General features: G+C 53.6%; 1 protein-coding gene across 5 annotated transcripts in view; it reads right to left on the bottom strand.

Annotated features, from left to right (window-relative positions):
* SYNPO (synaptopodin) overlaps positions 1-16,968 on the bottom strand; it is a 57,430-nt gene that overhangs the window by 15,525 nt on the left and 24,937 nt on the right. Inside the window, exon 1 of one of the 5 annotated variants that reach the window (XR_010660924.1) lies at positions 16,504-16,719. The exons of 3 other annotated variants lie outside the window; for them this stretch is intronic. The gene's annotated coding sequence lies outside the window, so the exon portion shown is untranslated. Of the gene's footprint in view, positions 1-415; positions 575-16,503; positions 16,720-16,968 lie in introns of those variants that run through there. One more of the 5 variants, XM_065918922.1, reaches the window with a different exon arrangement.

Raw genomic sequence — 16,968 nt, 5'->3', positions numbered from 1 at the left:
GCCTCAGCTGGGGGCAGGAAGATGAACTGGGCCTGAGTAATGGCCCGGCTACCTTGCCAGCCCCTGCCCCACATCCTCCCTACTGAAAGGAGGAAATGACACAGCCTCCTTTCCCTGGGGAGTTCTCCATCCTCGCCAGAGTCCTGGTGAGCACAACCTGACTGAGTCCCGGCAGACTGCCAGGTCTCTTCTCAGAGGCGAATAATTCATACTAAGGTGAGAAGGACTGCCAGAACAGGAGACGATAGGAATGAAAGTGGAGAGCCCCAGACCTAGCTCCAGCCTTGCCATCAACAGGCTGGCAGAAGTCATCGCATGCCTCTCCCTTAATGCCCCGGGGGGGACCTGAGACCAGAGAAGGATGCCCTATGCCCTGAGTCACACACCCCAAACCACCGAGGCTCGCTTTACTCACGCTGGCAGGGTCCTCCCTGCTGTCCTGCGCCCCCCTGGATGCTGAGCCGGCCTTGATTCTGAAAGCCTCCTGGAAAGGCAGCCCATCGACCAGCTGACAAAGAGGAAAATCCTACATCGACGGCAACACAGAGGAGCTGGATCTGACTTCTCTCCTCCACAGATGACTCAGCCTAGCTCTTTATCAGGAAAACCGATTTTGCAACAGCCTTTTAAATGGCCTCTCCGCCTCCAGTCTCTCCCCCGCCAATCTACCCGCCCCACGCTGCCAGATTCATCTTTTTCCCTCCTGACTTCACTTGTATCGGGCCTCTCTCCTCCTCTCCAGAACATGGGGCATCAAGCAGCCAGGCCTTATCCTGGCAGTCAAGGCTTGCCCAAGAGCTTGCTCACCTGCTCCCTGCGTCCTCAGCAAGGGTCAGAGGGAGTCCAAACGTGAGTGTTTCCCTCACCTGCCCTGTGAGTTCCAGCCTCTGCTATGGGTCTGCACAGACCCTTCCACCCAGAACACTGCTCTGCCTCCTGTTCTTTTTATAGATTCAGTCCTCAGACCATCCAGGTTTTATCTGAACCACTTAACAACCTCATCACTTTGTATACTATTCGTTTGAGTGAGAGTTCTCCTCCAGGGCATGCTCACCACATGCCCCATGCCAGGCCTTTCCTTCATTTAGAGCAGCCAGGAGGACAGTGGTCCCCTCAGCTCTGCATTAGAGGAGAAATGGACTCAGAGGGGTGAAGTGACTTGCTCAAGTCACTTCATGGCTAGTCAGAGGCAGAGGTGGGATTCGAACCTAGGGTGACCCAGCACCCAGCCCAGGACCCATCACATGGGCCATGCTGCCTCCTCCCAACGTCTTGCTTTGCCGCAGTCAGGGTCTGGGTCTGATTTTCCCCAGAGAGCGCAAGAGCCTAGGGGCAAGGGTCTCAGCTGCTTCTGCCTTGTCCCCTGCACTTTCCCTGGGGGCTTGCAGAAATGATGAAGTCGATGAGGATGCCATAGCCAAGTGAGGTGCCCCAGACGCTGCCAAGCCAAAGTTGTATGTAGTGTGTGTGCTCTCATTAAATCCTCATGGCAACTCATAAAGGAGGCTCCCTTACCGCTGTTTAAGGGATGAGGAAAACAAGACCAGAGAATTGGCAGACTCACCCCAGGTCTCCCATGCAGCCAGGGACAGGCAGAGTGGAGCTGGAGCCGGGAGTCTGACTGATTCCACGCCCGGGCCCTCCTTCTGAAGAGCTCTGCCCGCAAAGCACACTCTCCCCACCTACTGCCCCAGGCCCAGCCCCATTGCTGCTTCCTCCAGGAAGCTTCCATCAATCCATCCAGACTCCTAGATCAGCGCTCCTGCCCTGCTCCACCTGGCCCACGGGCCTCCTAGAGGAGGGGGTTTGGAGGAAGCAAACAGATTGAGAAAGCCGAGGAACCAAGGCCCAAAGAGGAGGAGGCGGGGACTGGCCCAGCTCCCGTATCTCCTGCTGGCCGGGGGCTGGGACCAGGCAGCGCGCAGCGCATGGGCCAAGTCGAGGGCCCCCAGGTCAGGTTGGTATGGGCCTTGGTGAATAGCTAACCCTTGTAGGCCACAGGCACGGATCTATGCTGGTTGATGCTGTGCCGTCCTCCTCTGCTGAAGGCCAAGAGCCACCACCTTCCTCCACCTACTCTACTAGCCGGAACACTCACCCACAATCAGATTTTCAGGGACCTGTACATGGCGACCCAGAGAGAGGCAAGGTCAGCCCCAGATGCAGAGCAAACTGGAAAAGGTTGGTTCCCAGGGAGCCAAGCTCAGACCCAGGCTCCCCCTCCCAGTCGAGCCCTGCTGAGCCAGGCCTGCCCCCATCCCCAAGCCATCTCCTGCTGCAGCCTCCATCTTCCCAGCTCGGGGAGCCTTGAGTGTACAGAAAGGACTACCGCACCCTACCCTTCCAGAGAAAGCACTTAATCTAGGAGACAAAAAGGCAGTGAGTGAGGGCAGAGGAGAGAGAATTTCCCCCCACCTGTGCCTCTCCCAGGAGTAGAGCGGGGTCTAGACTATCTCAGGGTCCCCAGCACCCAGCCCAGGGCATACCAAGTTGCTTCAGTTGTGCCCAACTCTGTGTGACCCCGTGGACTGTAGCCCTCCAGGCTACTCTGTCCATGGGATTCTCCAGGCAAGAATACTGGAGTGGGTTGCCATTCCCTCTTCCAAGGGATCTTCCCAAGCTAGGGACCGAACCCACATCTCTTGCATCTGCCTGCATTGGCAGGCGGGTTCTTTACCACTAATGCGACCTGGAAAGCCTAGATATAGCCTTTCTTCTTGGCTCTGTGGCAGCCTGTGGGCAGAGCTGGTCCCATCCTCTCCAGACTCAGCAGAGGTCATCACCCAGGAGGCCTCCCACAATCCAAATTCACCTTCACATTTTACTCCACCAGGCATCCCAGGAGACGAATTCTAGATTTGTCTAGGCCTCAGATTCCTTGAGATCCTAGATTCCAGATCTAGAGAGTGATTTCTCGAGGAAGCAGGGAAAGGAAAGAGGGAGGTAGTAACAAGCCTGTGACTGAAAAGGGAGATGAAACTCAAACAGCAGTGTTAGATCCAACAGGCAAAATATTCCATTGAGTGCCAGGAGAACATAGAGCCTAAAAGAGAGAGGAATGAGGATGAAGCAATCTGGGAAGTCTTCCTGGAGGAGGTAGCATGTGCCCTAGTTCTGAAAAGATTGAGTTGTGAAAGCATTCCAAGCAATGGGGCAGCCTCGTGGAGGCTGGAACGCTCAAGACAGTCCCCACCTGATTCCCCTACCCCGCCTCCACTCATACCCCCAGTCAAGACAGCTGGAGAGGAAACCACCTCTGACAAGGGGATACATCCCCTCGTTAGGCTTGCCCAGAGGCTGATGGTGACTGGGATGGCCCAGGTTGAGTTTCAGGGAGCTGTGTACATGAGCAGGCTCATGCTCAGAGCCCAGAAGCACCGTGGTATCTTCCCTGGGCCTCCGGGTGGGTTACATAACTGCCCCACTGCTGGGGCCACAGATTCAGCCGGGACCCTCCTCCGCCTCCACCTCCCCAGCCATCTGTCTCTGCTGCTTCCCTCTCATAGAGGAGGCCGCCACACTGCACTGCCGAAAGCAAGTAACCCTGTGGTAAATTCCCCACATTCCTTCCTCACAGAAAAATAAATAACGAGGAGAAAAAACTCTGGAGGAATGATAATGACGGCCCCAGCACGCAGCAGTCCCAGTCCCAGCTCGCTGCCCTGCCCGCTCTATAGAGCAGAGCCCGTTGGGGGGATGAGGGTGGGCACGCTGCTGCTTCTCCCTAGGAGGCATCTTCACTGCAGGCCCTGGGATAGACAGCTCACCTGCCTGCAGCTACCCTAGCCCTGTCAACTCACTTTTGGTCTCAGGTTCACTCATTTCTGCTGAGGAAGGTGCTAGAAATCTTAAGTGGTCTACCCTCTCACTCCTGTATCTGTTCAGCCTGCCTGCCCTCCCTTAGACAGCCCTCCTTTACCAAATCCAACCAGAGGTGCAGCCTGTTCCCTTCCCATGTCCTGCTCAAGAGAGCGTCCTGTGAAGGTTGCCTTTAGCACGTCACTTCACCTCTGGGTCTCCGCTTCCTTACCAGGAAACTAGAGCTGATTGTCTGCTTTGCAGAGTCACTGCTGAGCAAATGAAATGCAGGAATTATTTCTATAGCATAAAACACTGTGCACGCCTGAGGGGGATTTAAATTCAGCCTTTGCACAAACCTACCTCTGTATAATTCTCCCAGGCTAGGCTGCTGTATGTCTCCTTCCCCCTTCCAGCTATCTCTGGGTCTGCTCTCCCTCTTCTGTTCACAGTCAGGCACAGCGCAACCTTCCGCTCCCCCTGACACCCCTCCCACTCCAGCATCCTCTCAGCAAGGGTGCTCTAGTGTCAACCCCTAGCTAACATGCTGTGGCAGGGGAGAATCAGGTTTGAATCCCAGGTCTGTTTCTTGCTGGATTTGAGTGCCCAGGCCCCCTTGGAGTGGCCCCCAGACCCAAGACTCCTGGGAGGGAAGGTGTGGCTGAGGCTCCCACCACTCAGTATGTAGTCCTGCAGCCCTCAGCGGGCAGAAGGCTACCAATACCTCCCATGCCATTCGCCAGTTACCGGGCGTATCTGGCTCCCCTGAGCCAGAGGAGAGGCTGAACCATCCAGCCCCACCCTCCCCTTGTCCCTCACACTGCAAAAGGAAAGCAGACTGGAGGTCAGAAAATTTGGTTCTGGTGTCTGTTCTGTCACAGTACGGACGAGATGTTGGACTAGTTCCTGATCCTCTTTGAGCTTCATTTTGTCCATGTGTTTCAGAGAAGACATCAGACTTCTCTGATTCCCAGTGAAGTTGACCCCTTCACTGGGAAAGCAGTGATCCCCAGAGTGTGGTACCCCCATACCTTAAGTAGGAGCAAAAGGATTTAACTGGTACCCTGATACTTAACATCTTACTAGTTATATAAATTTCACGTGTGTATTGGAAAAGGAGTATAATAAACACATCAAAGGTATATTACTGTGTGCTGCTGCTGCTAAGTCGCTTCAGTCATGTCTGACTCTGTGCGACCCCATAGACGGCAGCCCACCAGGCTCCCCTGTCCCTTGGCTTCTCCAGGCAAGAACACTGCAGTGGGTTGCCATTTCCTTCTCCAATGCATGAAAGTTAAAAGTGAAAGTGAAGTCGCTCGCTCGTGTCTGACTCTTCGAGACCCCATGGACTGCAGCCTACCAGGCTCCTCCGTCCATGGGATTTTCCAGGAAAGAGTACTGGAGTGGGGTGCCATCACCTTCTCTGATATTACTGCTTAGGGGGAGGTAAAAGTGGATATCTCAGTAACAAAAGTTAGACAATTGAAAGGAAACAAGTAAGTACAGGTGGTGTATGAACTCATTCATTCAACTGATATTTATTGCTCACCAGCTAAGGGTCAGGCACTGTTAATAACTATGAAGAGAAACAGACAAATCCCTGCTTGCATTCTAGCAGGGGAGCCAAATAACCGTACAACTAAGTCACATGGTAAATTCCAGAGAGAAAAATAAAGCAGGGGTGGGAGATACACAGCCGGCAAGGGGTGGGGAGTGGTGTCCAAAGGTACATAAGGTAATCGAAGTAGACATCACTGGGAGTCACGTCTGAGCGAAGAAGTGAAGAAAGTGAGGCAGTGAGGCTTGTGCATGTCTAGGGAGAGACCGGGCAGAGGGAACTGCTAGGGCTAAGGTGCGGAGGCAGGCTCACACGCTGCAGGCTTGAGGATGGTGCACGAAAATGTGGAGGTGGGACATGAATAAGGAAAACATTTTCTCAAGTGGCTTTTCTACCTCTGCCCTGCAGGGTCTCAGGGACCCCCCTGCATTGCAACCATTTGTGTGCACACGCGTGTGCGCGCGCACACACACACACATACACACACACGCGCACGCGCGCGCACCCTGCAACACACACATTCTCGATACCTCCTTAATGCTGGTGAGAGCCTAGCTGGCAACAGCATATCCTCCTCTGCACACACGTCAGCACACAAAGGTGCTGCTCACGCGTGCACCCACAGAGGTGGCAGAACCTACACACCAGTGTGTACACACAGAACAACCATAGGCATGCATGTGGAGACACACAGGCACTCAGGCGACAGATCAACACAGACACAACAGGTACACACCTTGTGGGCAGACACACGTGTCTCCCTCCTGCCAGCCTGCCCTGTCTCCAGGTAACCAAGTTACCAGACCACCCTTGTCTGGAGGGCACATGACCTGATGTGTGGTTTCAAATTCCCTTCTCTGTATCTCTGCACCTCAGTCATGGTTTCCCATTTCTAGGTCAACATTAAAATCGGCCACCTGATGCTCAAATGTCCTAAGGGATCATGTTGCTGTGGAAAACATCCCCCTTTCTATCCCTTTAGCAATTAAATGGAAAAAATGGTACCAGTAGCTACTGGCATCATCGCTCTTCAAAGTCATCTGCATCCCTGGCTTCATTCCTTTAAGGTGCTCGGGGGCAACTGATGAGTAGGAGGAAAGGGCCAGACTAGGAACTTCAGGCCTCAGTTTTAGTCTCAATCTGGTCTCCAACTCATTGTGAAACCTCAGGCAAGTCCCTTCACCTCTCTGGCCCAAATCAGAAACCTACAGGTGCTGCAGAATTTCTTGGGGTAGGGGTGTGTGTGTCCAAAGTGCTGATTCCTGGGCTCTGCCCCAGAGTCAGGACCACAGAATATTCATGCTAACAGTCTTCCTGAGGGGTTCTGAAGTACTGCCAGGTTGGGGACCCAATGGACTTTAGAGCTAATGACTTTATCTTATTTTTTAATTAAAGAAAAATTTTGGCTGTGGCATGAGGGATCGTAATTCCCCAACCAGGAATTGAACCCAAACCCCCTTCAGTGGAAGTGTGAAGTCTTAATCACTGGACCACCAGAGAAGTCCCTAGAGCTCATGATTTTATAAACATGTTTATAAGTAAATTAACAAATAGGAAAATGCTTGGAACACAGTCTGGCAAATAGACCCCATGTCAACAGAAAATACATTTAAGAAAATATATTTATATAAATAATTCTATGTAGTAATTATCATTGAACACGCACACACTTTTATAGCTTTCCTAGCAGCTTCATATCGGCAGAGAAAGAAGTAGAGCAGAGATGCTATTTTCAGACCGGAAAACTGAGGCAGAGAAAGGTTAGAATCTCACAGAACACAGGTCTTTGGCTCCCAGCCAGGGTCCTTGGCTTAGCTTCTCTGAGATGTGCCACCTTGGGGCCTTGTCATCTCATCCTATAAGGCGTTGCCTTCCAGCCCACAGTAGGCATTGTGTACACAGCAAACATAGTTCTTCCACTCCAGGTGCTTCTCCAGTTACTCAGGATTCACTGACAATGGGACAACCTCAGCCAGTTAATCTCCTTCCAGCTGAACCGCCCTTCTCAGCAGGTAGTGCAAGGGTTTCCCAAAGCCCTAATGCTCCATGCTACCATTTGAGCTGGAATGGTCTTTCTGTTCCAGCCAACTTGAGTTCGGATCCCAGCTGAGCAACCACTACCTGATATATGCTAAGCCTCAGTTTCCTCCTCGGTGTAGGGGTCTCCTAATTCCTATCCTGCCGGGTGATTGGGAGGATAAGTTCTTCCATGAGAAGTTCGCGGCATCTGGCCTGGCACACAGGCTCTTGCGATGACAAAGCACCATTAACTTGCAGGCTAAAGTGTGAGCTCCTGGAAGGCAGGCACCCACGCCTACCACGTGCCGTATGCTCAGTTAATATGTGCCGAATGGGTGAGAAATGAGATGACATCGTGAACTCCTTTCTGATCCCAGCTCACCGTTGTCTTTCATGACCCATTTCCCAGTGTGGGAGCTGGAGGCAGGGAGCAGGGATGGTCAGGGCCAGAGGGGGAGGGGTCCTGGGTCCTGGGAAGGCAGTGATGAAGGCCACCGGGGAGGGCCGTGTTCTGGGAGACCTGAATGTAATCCTGTTGACTCAGAGGCATAAATAATGCACCAGCATGTTCTCACCATCCTGTCACGCTAAGAATAGCACCGGCTACCCTTTCAGGGATTTCTCAGGGAACAGAGTAGGACACCAAGATGGGGACAAGCGGGGAAAGGCATTGCTAGGCTATGTATTGTCGAGCGCCCACTTTTCCAAACCCTTAAGTCTGAGGGCCCTAGAGGTCAGAGCTGAAAGGGCTCCTAGGGGTACCTGGTCAGGAGTGGCCTGGGCAGTCAGGCACCACCCACCCTCTCCCACCAGAATTGCTTCTCTTCCTCCTCCCTTCTCAATAAAGCCCGCGCCCCAGGCCTAGCCCCCGTGATCCCCTCCTCATTCATGTGATGAATAAATACAGAGTAGGTGGTTCCCCTCTTATGTATTTCATCTGTAAGACTTCAGAGAGAGAGGAAGATCCTATAGCTTTTAATTAAAACATTTTTTAAGTTTAAAAATGACGGACTTAGAACAGTGATTCTCATACTTTAATGTGCATAGTAATTAGGGATGTGGTTAAGTTGCAGATTCTGATTCAGTAGGTCTGGAGTGGGGCCTCAGACTCTGCATTTCTAAGAAGCTTCTGGGTGATGCTGGTATTGCATCCATGATGGCCATACAATGAGTGCAGAAAAACTCAAGTATTTCCCTATCAAAATAGATGGAGAAACCAAGGTCCAGAAATGAAGACGGATATGCCCAAACGCATACAGCAGAGCTCAGCTCACAATGCAGGCCTCCTAACTCCTCCTAGGGCTGGGTCTTAGCGAGGCTTTGGGGTTGAATGGACGTGCCTGGAGTGGAACAGGGGACAGGTCACAGTTTCAGGCAGCGGGTTTTGGTCCAGGGGCAGGCCTTCATTCGGCCAAAAGCTGAACCTCCTGGTCCACAGGCTCCCACCTGAACAGAGGCATTCAGCTGGAGTGACAGTAGCCTCCAGCCCAAGATCAGGCCCTCATCAACTTGCATTCAAGATCTCAGGGACTGGAACCCCCCTGGGAGGCAAGATGAAGCAACAGGCTATTAGAATGCAAACAAGATCCAGGCAGAGGAAGGTCAGGTGTGAGCACTCTGCATTATCATTCTGTGCAGTGGCTGGGGAAGTGTGCAGGGGTCTGCTGCACAGTCAGGATGGGAATGGGAGGGAAAACAGAAAAGAAAGGAGGCAAGACCAGCCTCTAAGACCAGCATGAGGAACAGCTCCTCCCTTCTATGCTTGGCCTCAAGCCCCTTTGCAGGCTCCAGGCCCTCAAGACTAGCCTCACTGCCCCTCCAGGCTGCGCTGCAGCTCCCCTCATGGTGTCTGCCCTCCCTACACTCCAGTCATGCTGGCCTTCCTTCAAGGATTCAGACAGATATCAAGCACTTTGCACCTCAGTGCCTTTGCACTGGCTGCTACTCCTCCCTAGAACCCTTTCTCCCCATACCCCTAAGTTGTCCCTTTCTGGTTATACCTCTCCTTGAGGTCTGTTGACAGGTCTCAGGGAGGACGCACCTGCCCTGGGAGGTCACATTCCTCCCACAGCACCTTCTACCTCTCCTGCAAATTCTCATGAGATTTGTAATTCCATCAATATTTGTTTTAATGTCAGTCTGTCCTGCCCCATGGTAAGGAGCCCCTGCAGGGCAGGGACCTCAAATGTCATTTCCCTGCCCCCATGCCTAGGCCATTTTTGTTGTTATTTAGACATTAAGTCGTTTTCTACTCTTTGTGAACCCATGGACTGCAGCACCCCAGGCTTCCCTGACCTTCACTATTGCCCAGAGTTTGCTTAAACTCATGTCCATGGGGTTGGTGATGCCATCCAACCATCTCATCCTCTATCACTCCCTTCTCCTCCTGCCCTCAATCCTTCCCAGCATCATGGTCTTTTCCAATGAGTGGGCTCGTTGGATCAGGTGGCCAAAGTATTGGAGCTTCAACATCAGTCCTATAAGTAAATATTCAGGACTGATCTCCTTGAGGATTGACTGGTTGGATCTCCTTGCAGTCCAAGGGACTCTCAAGAGTCTTCTTCAGCACCACAGTTTGAAAGCATCAATTCTTCAGTGCTCAGCCTTCTTTGTGTACAACTCTCACATCTGTATGTGACTACTGGAAAAACCATAGCTTTGACTATATGGACTTTTGCTGGCAAAGCGATATCTCTGCTTTTTAATATGCTGTCTAGGTTTGTTATAGCTTTTCTTCCAAGGAGCAAATGACTCTTAATTTCTTAGTGGCTGCAGTCACCATCTACAGTGATTTTGGAGCCCAAGAAGATAAAATCTGTCACTGTTTCCTTTTTCCCCCCATCTATTTGCCATGAAGTGATGGAACCAGATACCATGATCTTAGTTTTTGAATGTTGAGTTTTAAACCAGCTTTTTTACTCTCCTCTTTCACCTTCATGAAGAGGCTCTTTAATTTCTCTTCGCTTTCTGCTATAAGAGTGATATCATCTTCATATCTGAAGTAATTAATATTTCTTCTGTCAATCTTGATTCCAGCTTGGGCTTCATCCAGTCCAACATTTTGCATGATGTACTCTGCATATAAGTTAAATAAGCAGGGTGACAACATACAGTCTTGACGTACTCCTTTCCCAATTTTAAGCCAGTCCATTGTTCCACGTCTAGTTCTAACTGTTTTTCCTGACCCGCACACAGGTTTTTCAGGAGGTAGGTAAGGTGGTCTGGCATTCCCATCTCTTTAGGAATTTTCCACAGTTTGTTGTGATCCACACAGTCAAAGTCTTTAGCATACTCAATGAAACAGAAGTAGGTATATTTTTTGGAATTACATTGCTTTTTCTATGATCCAATGGATGCTGGAAATTTGATCTCTAATTCCTCTGCCTTTTCTAAATCCAGCTTGTACATACGGAAGTTTTTGGTTCACATGCTGCTGAAGCCTAGCTTGAGGGATTTTGAGCATTACCTTGCTAGCATGTGAAATGAGTGCAATTGTACAGTAGTTTGAATATTCTTTCTTTGGGATTGGAATGAAAACCAACCTTTTCCAGTCCTATGGCCTAGGCCATAGTTGGGCTGAATAAACATTTGCTGACTGAATGAGGGAATAAATGAATAGAAACAGTGCTCACATCTACCTTGGTGGTTCTCTGTGACTTTTCTTACCCTGGAGAAGCTGTAAGGGACTAGGACTTGGAAGATGATGTGGTTCTAACTCTCTGCCCTGCTACAGTCCAGCTGAGTGGGCTTCACAGGGCACATCACCTCTCTGAGTGGGGAGTGCTGGTGGTCAGGTCTAAATGAGCAGTGGAATCTGAGAAAGGCTCTGGAAGCAGGAAAGAGCTTTAGCTGGTAACACTCTTCCTCCGTGTTTGAGGCCAGAGGGGCAAAGGGCCACATTCAAGGCCACACAGCCAGTGTGTGGGGACGCCAGACGCGCCCCCCACTAACCCCCTGCACAGCTTAAAGCCAACAGGCCCACCCAGGCCCAGTGAGGGCACCATCCGCCTGGAGGTGGGGCAGGGGTGGAGGAGGAGAGGCGAGGTGGCTGGGAGCATCCAGCCTCAGGCCCAGAGCCAGTGCTGGTGTAGGCGGGCCTCCCGCAGGAGCCCTGAGTGGGGCCTGGCAGCTGGGCATGGGAGCCAACTGGCGAGAGCTGGGTGGTGGCAGGCCTGTTCCCCATGCGCGTGACAGCCTATTTTTTAATCAGCACCCTCCCCATCCCCCAACTTCATGAGCCGTCCTCAAAGGCGCCATGTCAGGAATCACGTCCTGGCTGAGACCAGGGGCCACCTTGGCCATCGGTGGGAGGGTCCCCAAAGTCCCACATCCTCATGAAGCCCACGAGTCCTGAGCAGCCTGGAAAGCATGACAGGAGACTCAGAGAGCCTGTGTGGCCTGGGGCCTTGGGCCTGTCCCTGGACTCTCTGACCTCAGTCTCCCCCGTCCGTCCAGCGATGGGAGTCGTGCCAGACTCCATGGGGGTGTATTACAGCTCCAGCTCTTGGGATCCACTCAGGCGCCACGACCGACACTAAGGTCGCCCACTCGTCAGGCCCTGGCAGGCCCTCCTGTGCCCATGCACTCCCAGTGCACTCGATGCGCCCCGACCTCGACTCCCAGAGGAGGAGGAGAGGGGAAGACAAGAGGCTGCGCTGGCTCAAGGGCGCACCTCAGAACCCCAGGCCCAGGGAGGCTCCTCCTTCCAGCACCTCGGGGGCAGGGATGATGAGGGTCAGAGGGGAATGAGGTATGTTCTCAAGCACGTGGCTTGGCCCCTCCGAGCCTCTGGCACTCCATAAGGCAGGAGAGAGCATGGTGTTCAGGAGTTAAGCTCACAGGTTTTGGGGCCAAAGGCCTGGGTTTGAACCTGGCTGGTCACCAGCTGTGTGACCTTGGGAAGCTCACTTAACCTCTCTGTGCCTGTTTCACATCTGTAAGCTATTGATAATAATAGTACCTATAACAGTACTTACTCCATAGAGTTGCTGACATGTAAAGAACTTAAAACACTCTGGCACACAGCAACCCTAAAAGATAACTGTTTCCCAAGAACTTTGGCTTTTATCTGTCAAACAGTCTCCAAGAGATTTTATTCCAGAGGGTTACATGCACTCTCACATAATTCAGTCTCACATCAGCCCCCTCTCCTATCCAGCCTGCCCCCTCCTGCCCCACCCTGGTGGCTACCCGTCCTGCCAGCCCAGTGGTTTTCATGTCTGTCAAGCTCTTTCCCACTCCATCCTTCCTAGTCCATTCCATAGTAGCTCAGGACCAAAGCCTGAGCCCCTGAGGGAGCAAGTGATTTGTCCAAGACCACCAGCCTGTTAGCTGAGGCAGGGGGTTCAAGTATCTATTCCTGAAGCCCAATCCAGGCCCCATCCACTCTACTGTGCTCATCCTCCCACTATCAAAACCTGTTCCTGGCTAAACGTCAAAAAGTAATACACACTGAGATACAAGTCTTGAGCGAGTGTCCATCTTCTCCAGGGCTTGCTATTTCAATAGAGATCAAAACATGATAATACTATTTAAGAGGTAATAGTTATTTTTATCTTCGCATTAAATTTTTAGAACAACAGTACAGGATAGGGTCTGCTATTGTTTCTGTTTTATAGACAAGGAAACACAAGCCGAGAGAGGTTATGTAACACGCTCAAGATCTCCCAGAAAGCCAGAGAGAGAGTCCAGGGGTCCAACCCCAGGGTCTGTGTATCAGGCATGCAGGAAGTAGCTAGCACAGGAGTAGACAGAATTTTGCTTCACTTGCAGCAGCCCTAGGAGGCTGGGCAGGGTAGGGTCAGGTCAACACAGCCCTACGCTATATACTGCCTCACTGAGTGGAAAAGATGAAGCTAGGATGGTGGAATTTCACACAGTGGCCAGTTGGTGAAGATTTCATTCCGGAGAGAGGGATTTTGTGCACCTCTGGAGTTACAGGGCCTGGAGGCTGTCCCCAAGCTGACTCCTCCTCTGGCCACACTGGGTAGCAATTGAGCCACAGTGTCCAGTGACAGTTTACAAAGGACTCAGCTCACACTCACACACTCACAGGCCTAACTCAGCAGAGCCCAGCCACCCCGTGACCAGATCACAGGCCTGGGTTCCTTTGGGTCCACAGCCCGAAGCTCTGAGGGATGAAGGCATTTTTATAACCCACAGCCCATGACCACCCCACTCCCCATCCCCAGCTCTTAGTTTAGAGTATTTACCATCCTCTGAAACATCTTTCCTCCCAACCCAATTCTTACCATTTTTCTAGACCCAAGTTTTGGACAAGCCAATTCCGCAAAGCCTGCCATGACCACACCTTCAAATACCATTCAGGTTTCCAATCAGATGCCACCTCTGGAGAGAGCCCTTCCCTACCCACCAACACGAAGAAGCCGCTCTAAGTGCTCGCCAAATTTGCAACATGGCTTTTTGTTGTTTTTCATACTACTTTTATCTATCTGAAACTGTCCTGCTGATTTCTTTGCTTTCCTTTTTCTTCTCTCTCTCTCCAGTTAAAATGCAATCTTGAGGGCAGGGACTTCTATATCATGTTCACTAGTGTAACCCCAGTGCCTAAGGACCTATGCACCCCCTAATTAGACAGGGACCCTGAGGTCCGTACAGGGCAAGGGATTCACCCAGGGTCATGTGGCAGGCAAGTGGCAGAGGTCAGCCTAGCACCTGCACCTCTGCACTGGGCCCCCCCAGCACATAGCCCGCCCCCATCCCCACCCCAGCTGACCCTCTGCTGACCTGTCTTGTCCTTGCCTTCACACTACAGTGGGGCCAGAGCCTGCCAGCCCCGGGCCGCTGTGCCTCTCCACTGCCCCAGGGGCCTTCAGTGCCCCGGTCTGGGCAGCACGGCCTGCTTCCCCCTTAGTCCCTCCCTTCCTGGCACCAGCAGCTCCGATGAGCTCATGTCTGGGAGCCTGGGAGCTGCCCTGAAGGAGAAGGTGCCTCCCAGGCCAGGCCCCTAGGCCAGGAGGTGTATTCAGCCTGGCCAGATGGAGAAACCTGGTCCTGGCAGGTGGAGAAAGTGGGCTGACCCCTGCCCAGCCCAGGGCTGTGGGGTGGACTCGGGGAAACACGTGTCACCCAGGGAGATGGGGCATGACTAGGGCTGGAGAGGAGAGGCAGAGGAGGCCCCTCTTGCACTTCTCCCATCTCTCCAGAGGCTCCTCGGCCACATTGGCCCTCCTGCTTGTCAAGAAGCTGCTCTGTCCCAAGGAAAGGGGGCTCTGCTGCCTTCTTGTCACAGAAGCCCCTGAGCCAATCTCTTCTGATCCCGGTCTCAGTCTCCCCAGCTCTAAAATGGAGAGATTAGATAAAATGCTGACTGAAGAGGCTAGGGATTAGTTGGGAACCAGGCCAGGCTCGAAATGCCACAGGGTTTTTTGTCTTTATTTATTTAGTTTTTTTTTCACCTTAGGGGAAAAGTAACAGATAACAAGCTAAGGAAGGAGTTAAAGGCCTTATTTTAACCATGTAAATCCTAATTTCAACCACAGTTTCATTTAGGTACTAGACTGGAGAGAAGAGGGGTGGTTCCAAGGGCCAGCCTGCAAAGTGGCAATTGGGAGCCAAGGTTGGCATAGCAGCAAACAATTCACTTTCTCTGAATATCAGACTAGCATGATCAGAGTCCATTGCCCTCCTTGTACAGATAGGGAAGAGAGGAGGAACCAATGGAAGATCCCCCTGGGAGACAGAGGCAGGGGTTCCCGCCCCACGCACACACAGTATTTTCATCTCCCTCAAGGTGCCATCCCACTGTCTGACATAACACAAGTCTGGGAGGAGGAAGAGATCACCAGTCTGTCTGTGGTGCTGTCCCCCAATACAGGATGGGGCCCAGACCTGGGGTTGGTGACAGGCAGGCTGGCACCTGCAAGGCTTCTAACCTCTTACCTAGCCTCCCCTAGTCCCTCTGAACAGCATCCTATCTCATCTGAATCCTTGCAGCATGACAAGGGTGGGGTAAACTCTGACTGCCCCTAAAGCCTCTACCAGTGGCTGCTGTCTTCAATGCAGGTAGCCCCTCAGGGGCCACCCGCCCATCCTCTCACTGGGAGTCAGAGAGGGCAGGGGGCTTGCCCCAAGATCACAGAGCAAAATGGTGTATTCCCGTGCCACCTGCCACTGGGGGTAGGGTGGGGACCGGGTCGCATGATGCTTCCCCACTGTCTCTTGTCCTTTGTGAACAACCTGCGGAACACAGGTCCTGTCCCCGTCCAGAATTAGCTTATAACCTGGAGTGGAGGTGGGGAGGGAGGGAGAACTTCTCTCCCGAGTTCTCACAAAGGTCCTGGCAGGGCTCTGGACCGAGCCGCCGAGGCGGCGGTGCGGTGGTTGGTTAGAGAGGAGCCCCACCCTTCAGCTGTCCGGCCTCAGCAATCACCTTGGCACACGCGGCGAGTTGTGAGAATGTGATGTAGAGCCTGGAGGGCAGTTCCGCCTCGCCCCCATAGGCACTCAGGAGAGGCCTCGATTTCCCCAGGTGGAGCTTGCGCAGGTTGTCCCCCTCGCGCGGTTTGCGGGGCCCAGATCCTGCGTGCCTAGCCCGCACAGCCGGTGGGCGCCCCGCCCGCGGGAAGAGGGGGGCCGCGGGCCCAGCACACGCCGTTCCCGCTGCCCCACAGGCGCCCATGTTGGTCAAGCCAGCAAGGGGCCCAACCCAGCCCGCCGCTTTCCGCGTTCACGCGTCCAGCCGTCGCCCCCCCCACCTTCTCCAGAACGGGTCTGGGTGCGCACACCTCCGGCTGTCGCCCACCTGCGAGCCCGGGGCTGTCCCAGCCGTGATCTGCTGGCGGGTTGGGGCTCGAGGGCTGGATCTCCCACGCAGCCTCGGGGAGTAGCTGCCCGGCGTCAGGGGTGTTCCCCCCACTACCCCATCCTCCGCCGCTGAGCTGCTTCGAGGCTTCGCGATTTCCCCAGCCCCCTCCTCTGCCGCCCCACTGTACAGGTGAGGAAACTGAGGCCCAGCCTGTAGCAGCCACTTGGCCAAGGTCACCCTGCCTGTGGGGACTGGAGCCCAGATCGCACCTCCACCTGGGCGGCGCCCGGACTAACACAGGTGGGAAGGGGAGAGGCTTGCTGGGCGCCGGCACCCCTGCCCGGCCGCCCCCCTCACTCACCTCCAGCCTCCGCGCCGGGTCCCAGATCTCACCAGCGCCGCCACCTCCGCGCACCTGGCCGCGTCCATCAGCGCGCCCCACCCCGAGTGAGACCCCCCGCCGCCGCCCCCACCCCACGCCGGGCGCCCCCTCCGAGCCTCCGCCACGGCCCCCTCCACCACCGCCTAGCGGGCTGCGTGGGGACCCGGAGCCGGGAGGGCTGGGCGGGCTGGAGAGCCGAGCTCCAGCCGCCCGCTCCCCGGGGCCCTAGCGCCGCCCCGCCCGCCCCGCCCAGCCCTCGGAGGTGCGATTCCCTCCCCCTGGGGCTCGGCCTACAGTCTCCCCGCGGGTCTCCTCCTCCTCTCTTTCCTCTCCCTGGCCTCACTCTCTGCTGCTTGAGTGTCTCTCTGTTTCCTCAGTTTTTCTCCCTCTTGGTCGTTCCCTAAATTCTGCTGCTATTTCAGTTTCTTCTTGTCTCTCGCATCT

This window comes from Muntiacus reevesi, chromosome 1, assembly GCF_963930625.1.
Source record: "Muntiacus reevesi chromosome 1, mMunRee1.1, whole genome shotgun sequence".
Classification (NCBI taxonomy): domain Eukaryota; kingdom Metazoa; phylum Chordata; class Mammalia; order Artiodactyla; family Cervidae; genus Muntiacus; species Muntiacus reevesi.
Note: the sequence above shows the minus strand (reverse complement) of the source record. Positions and strands in the feature narration are given on the sequence as shown.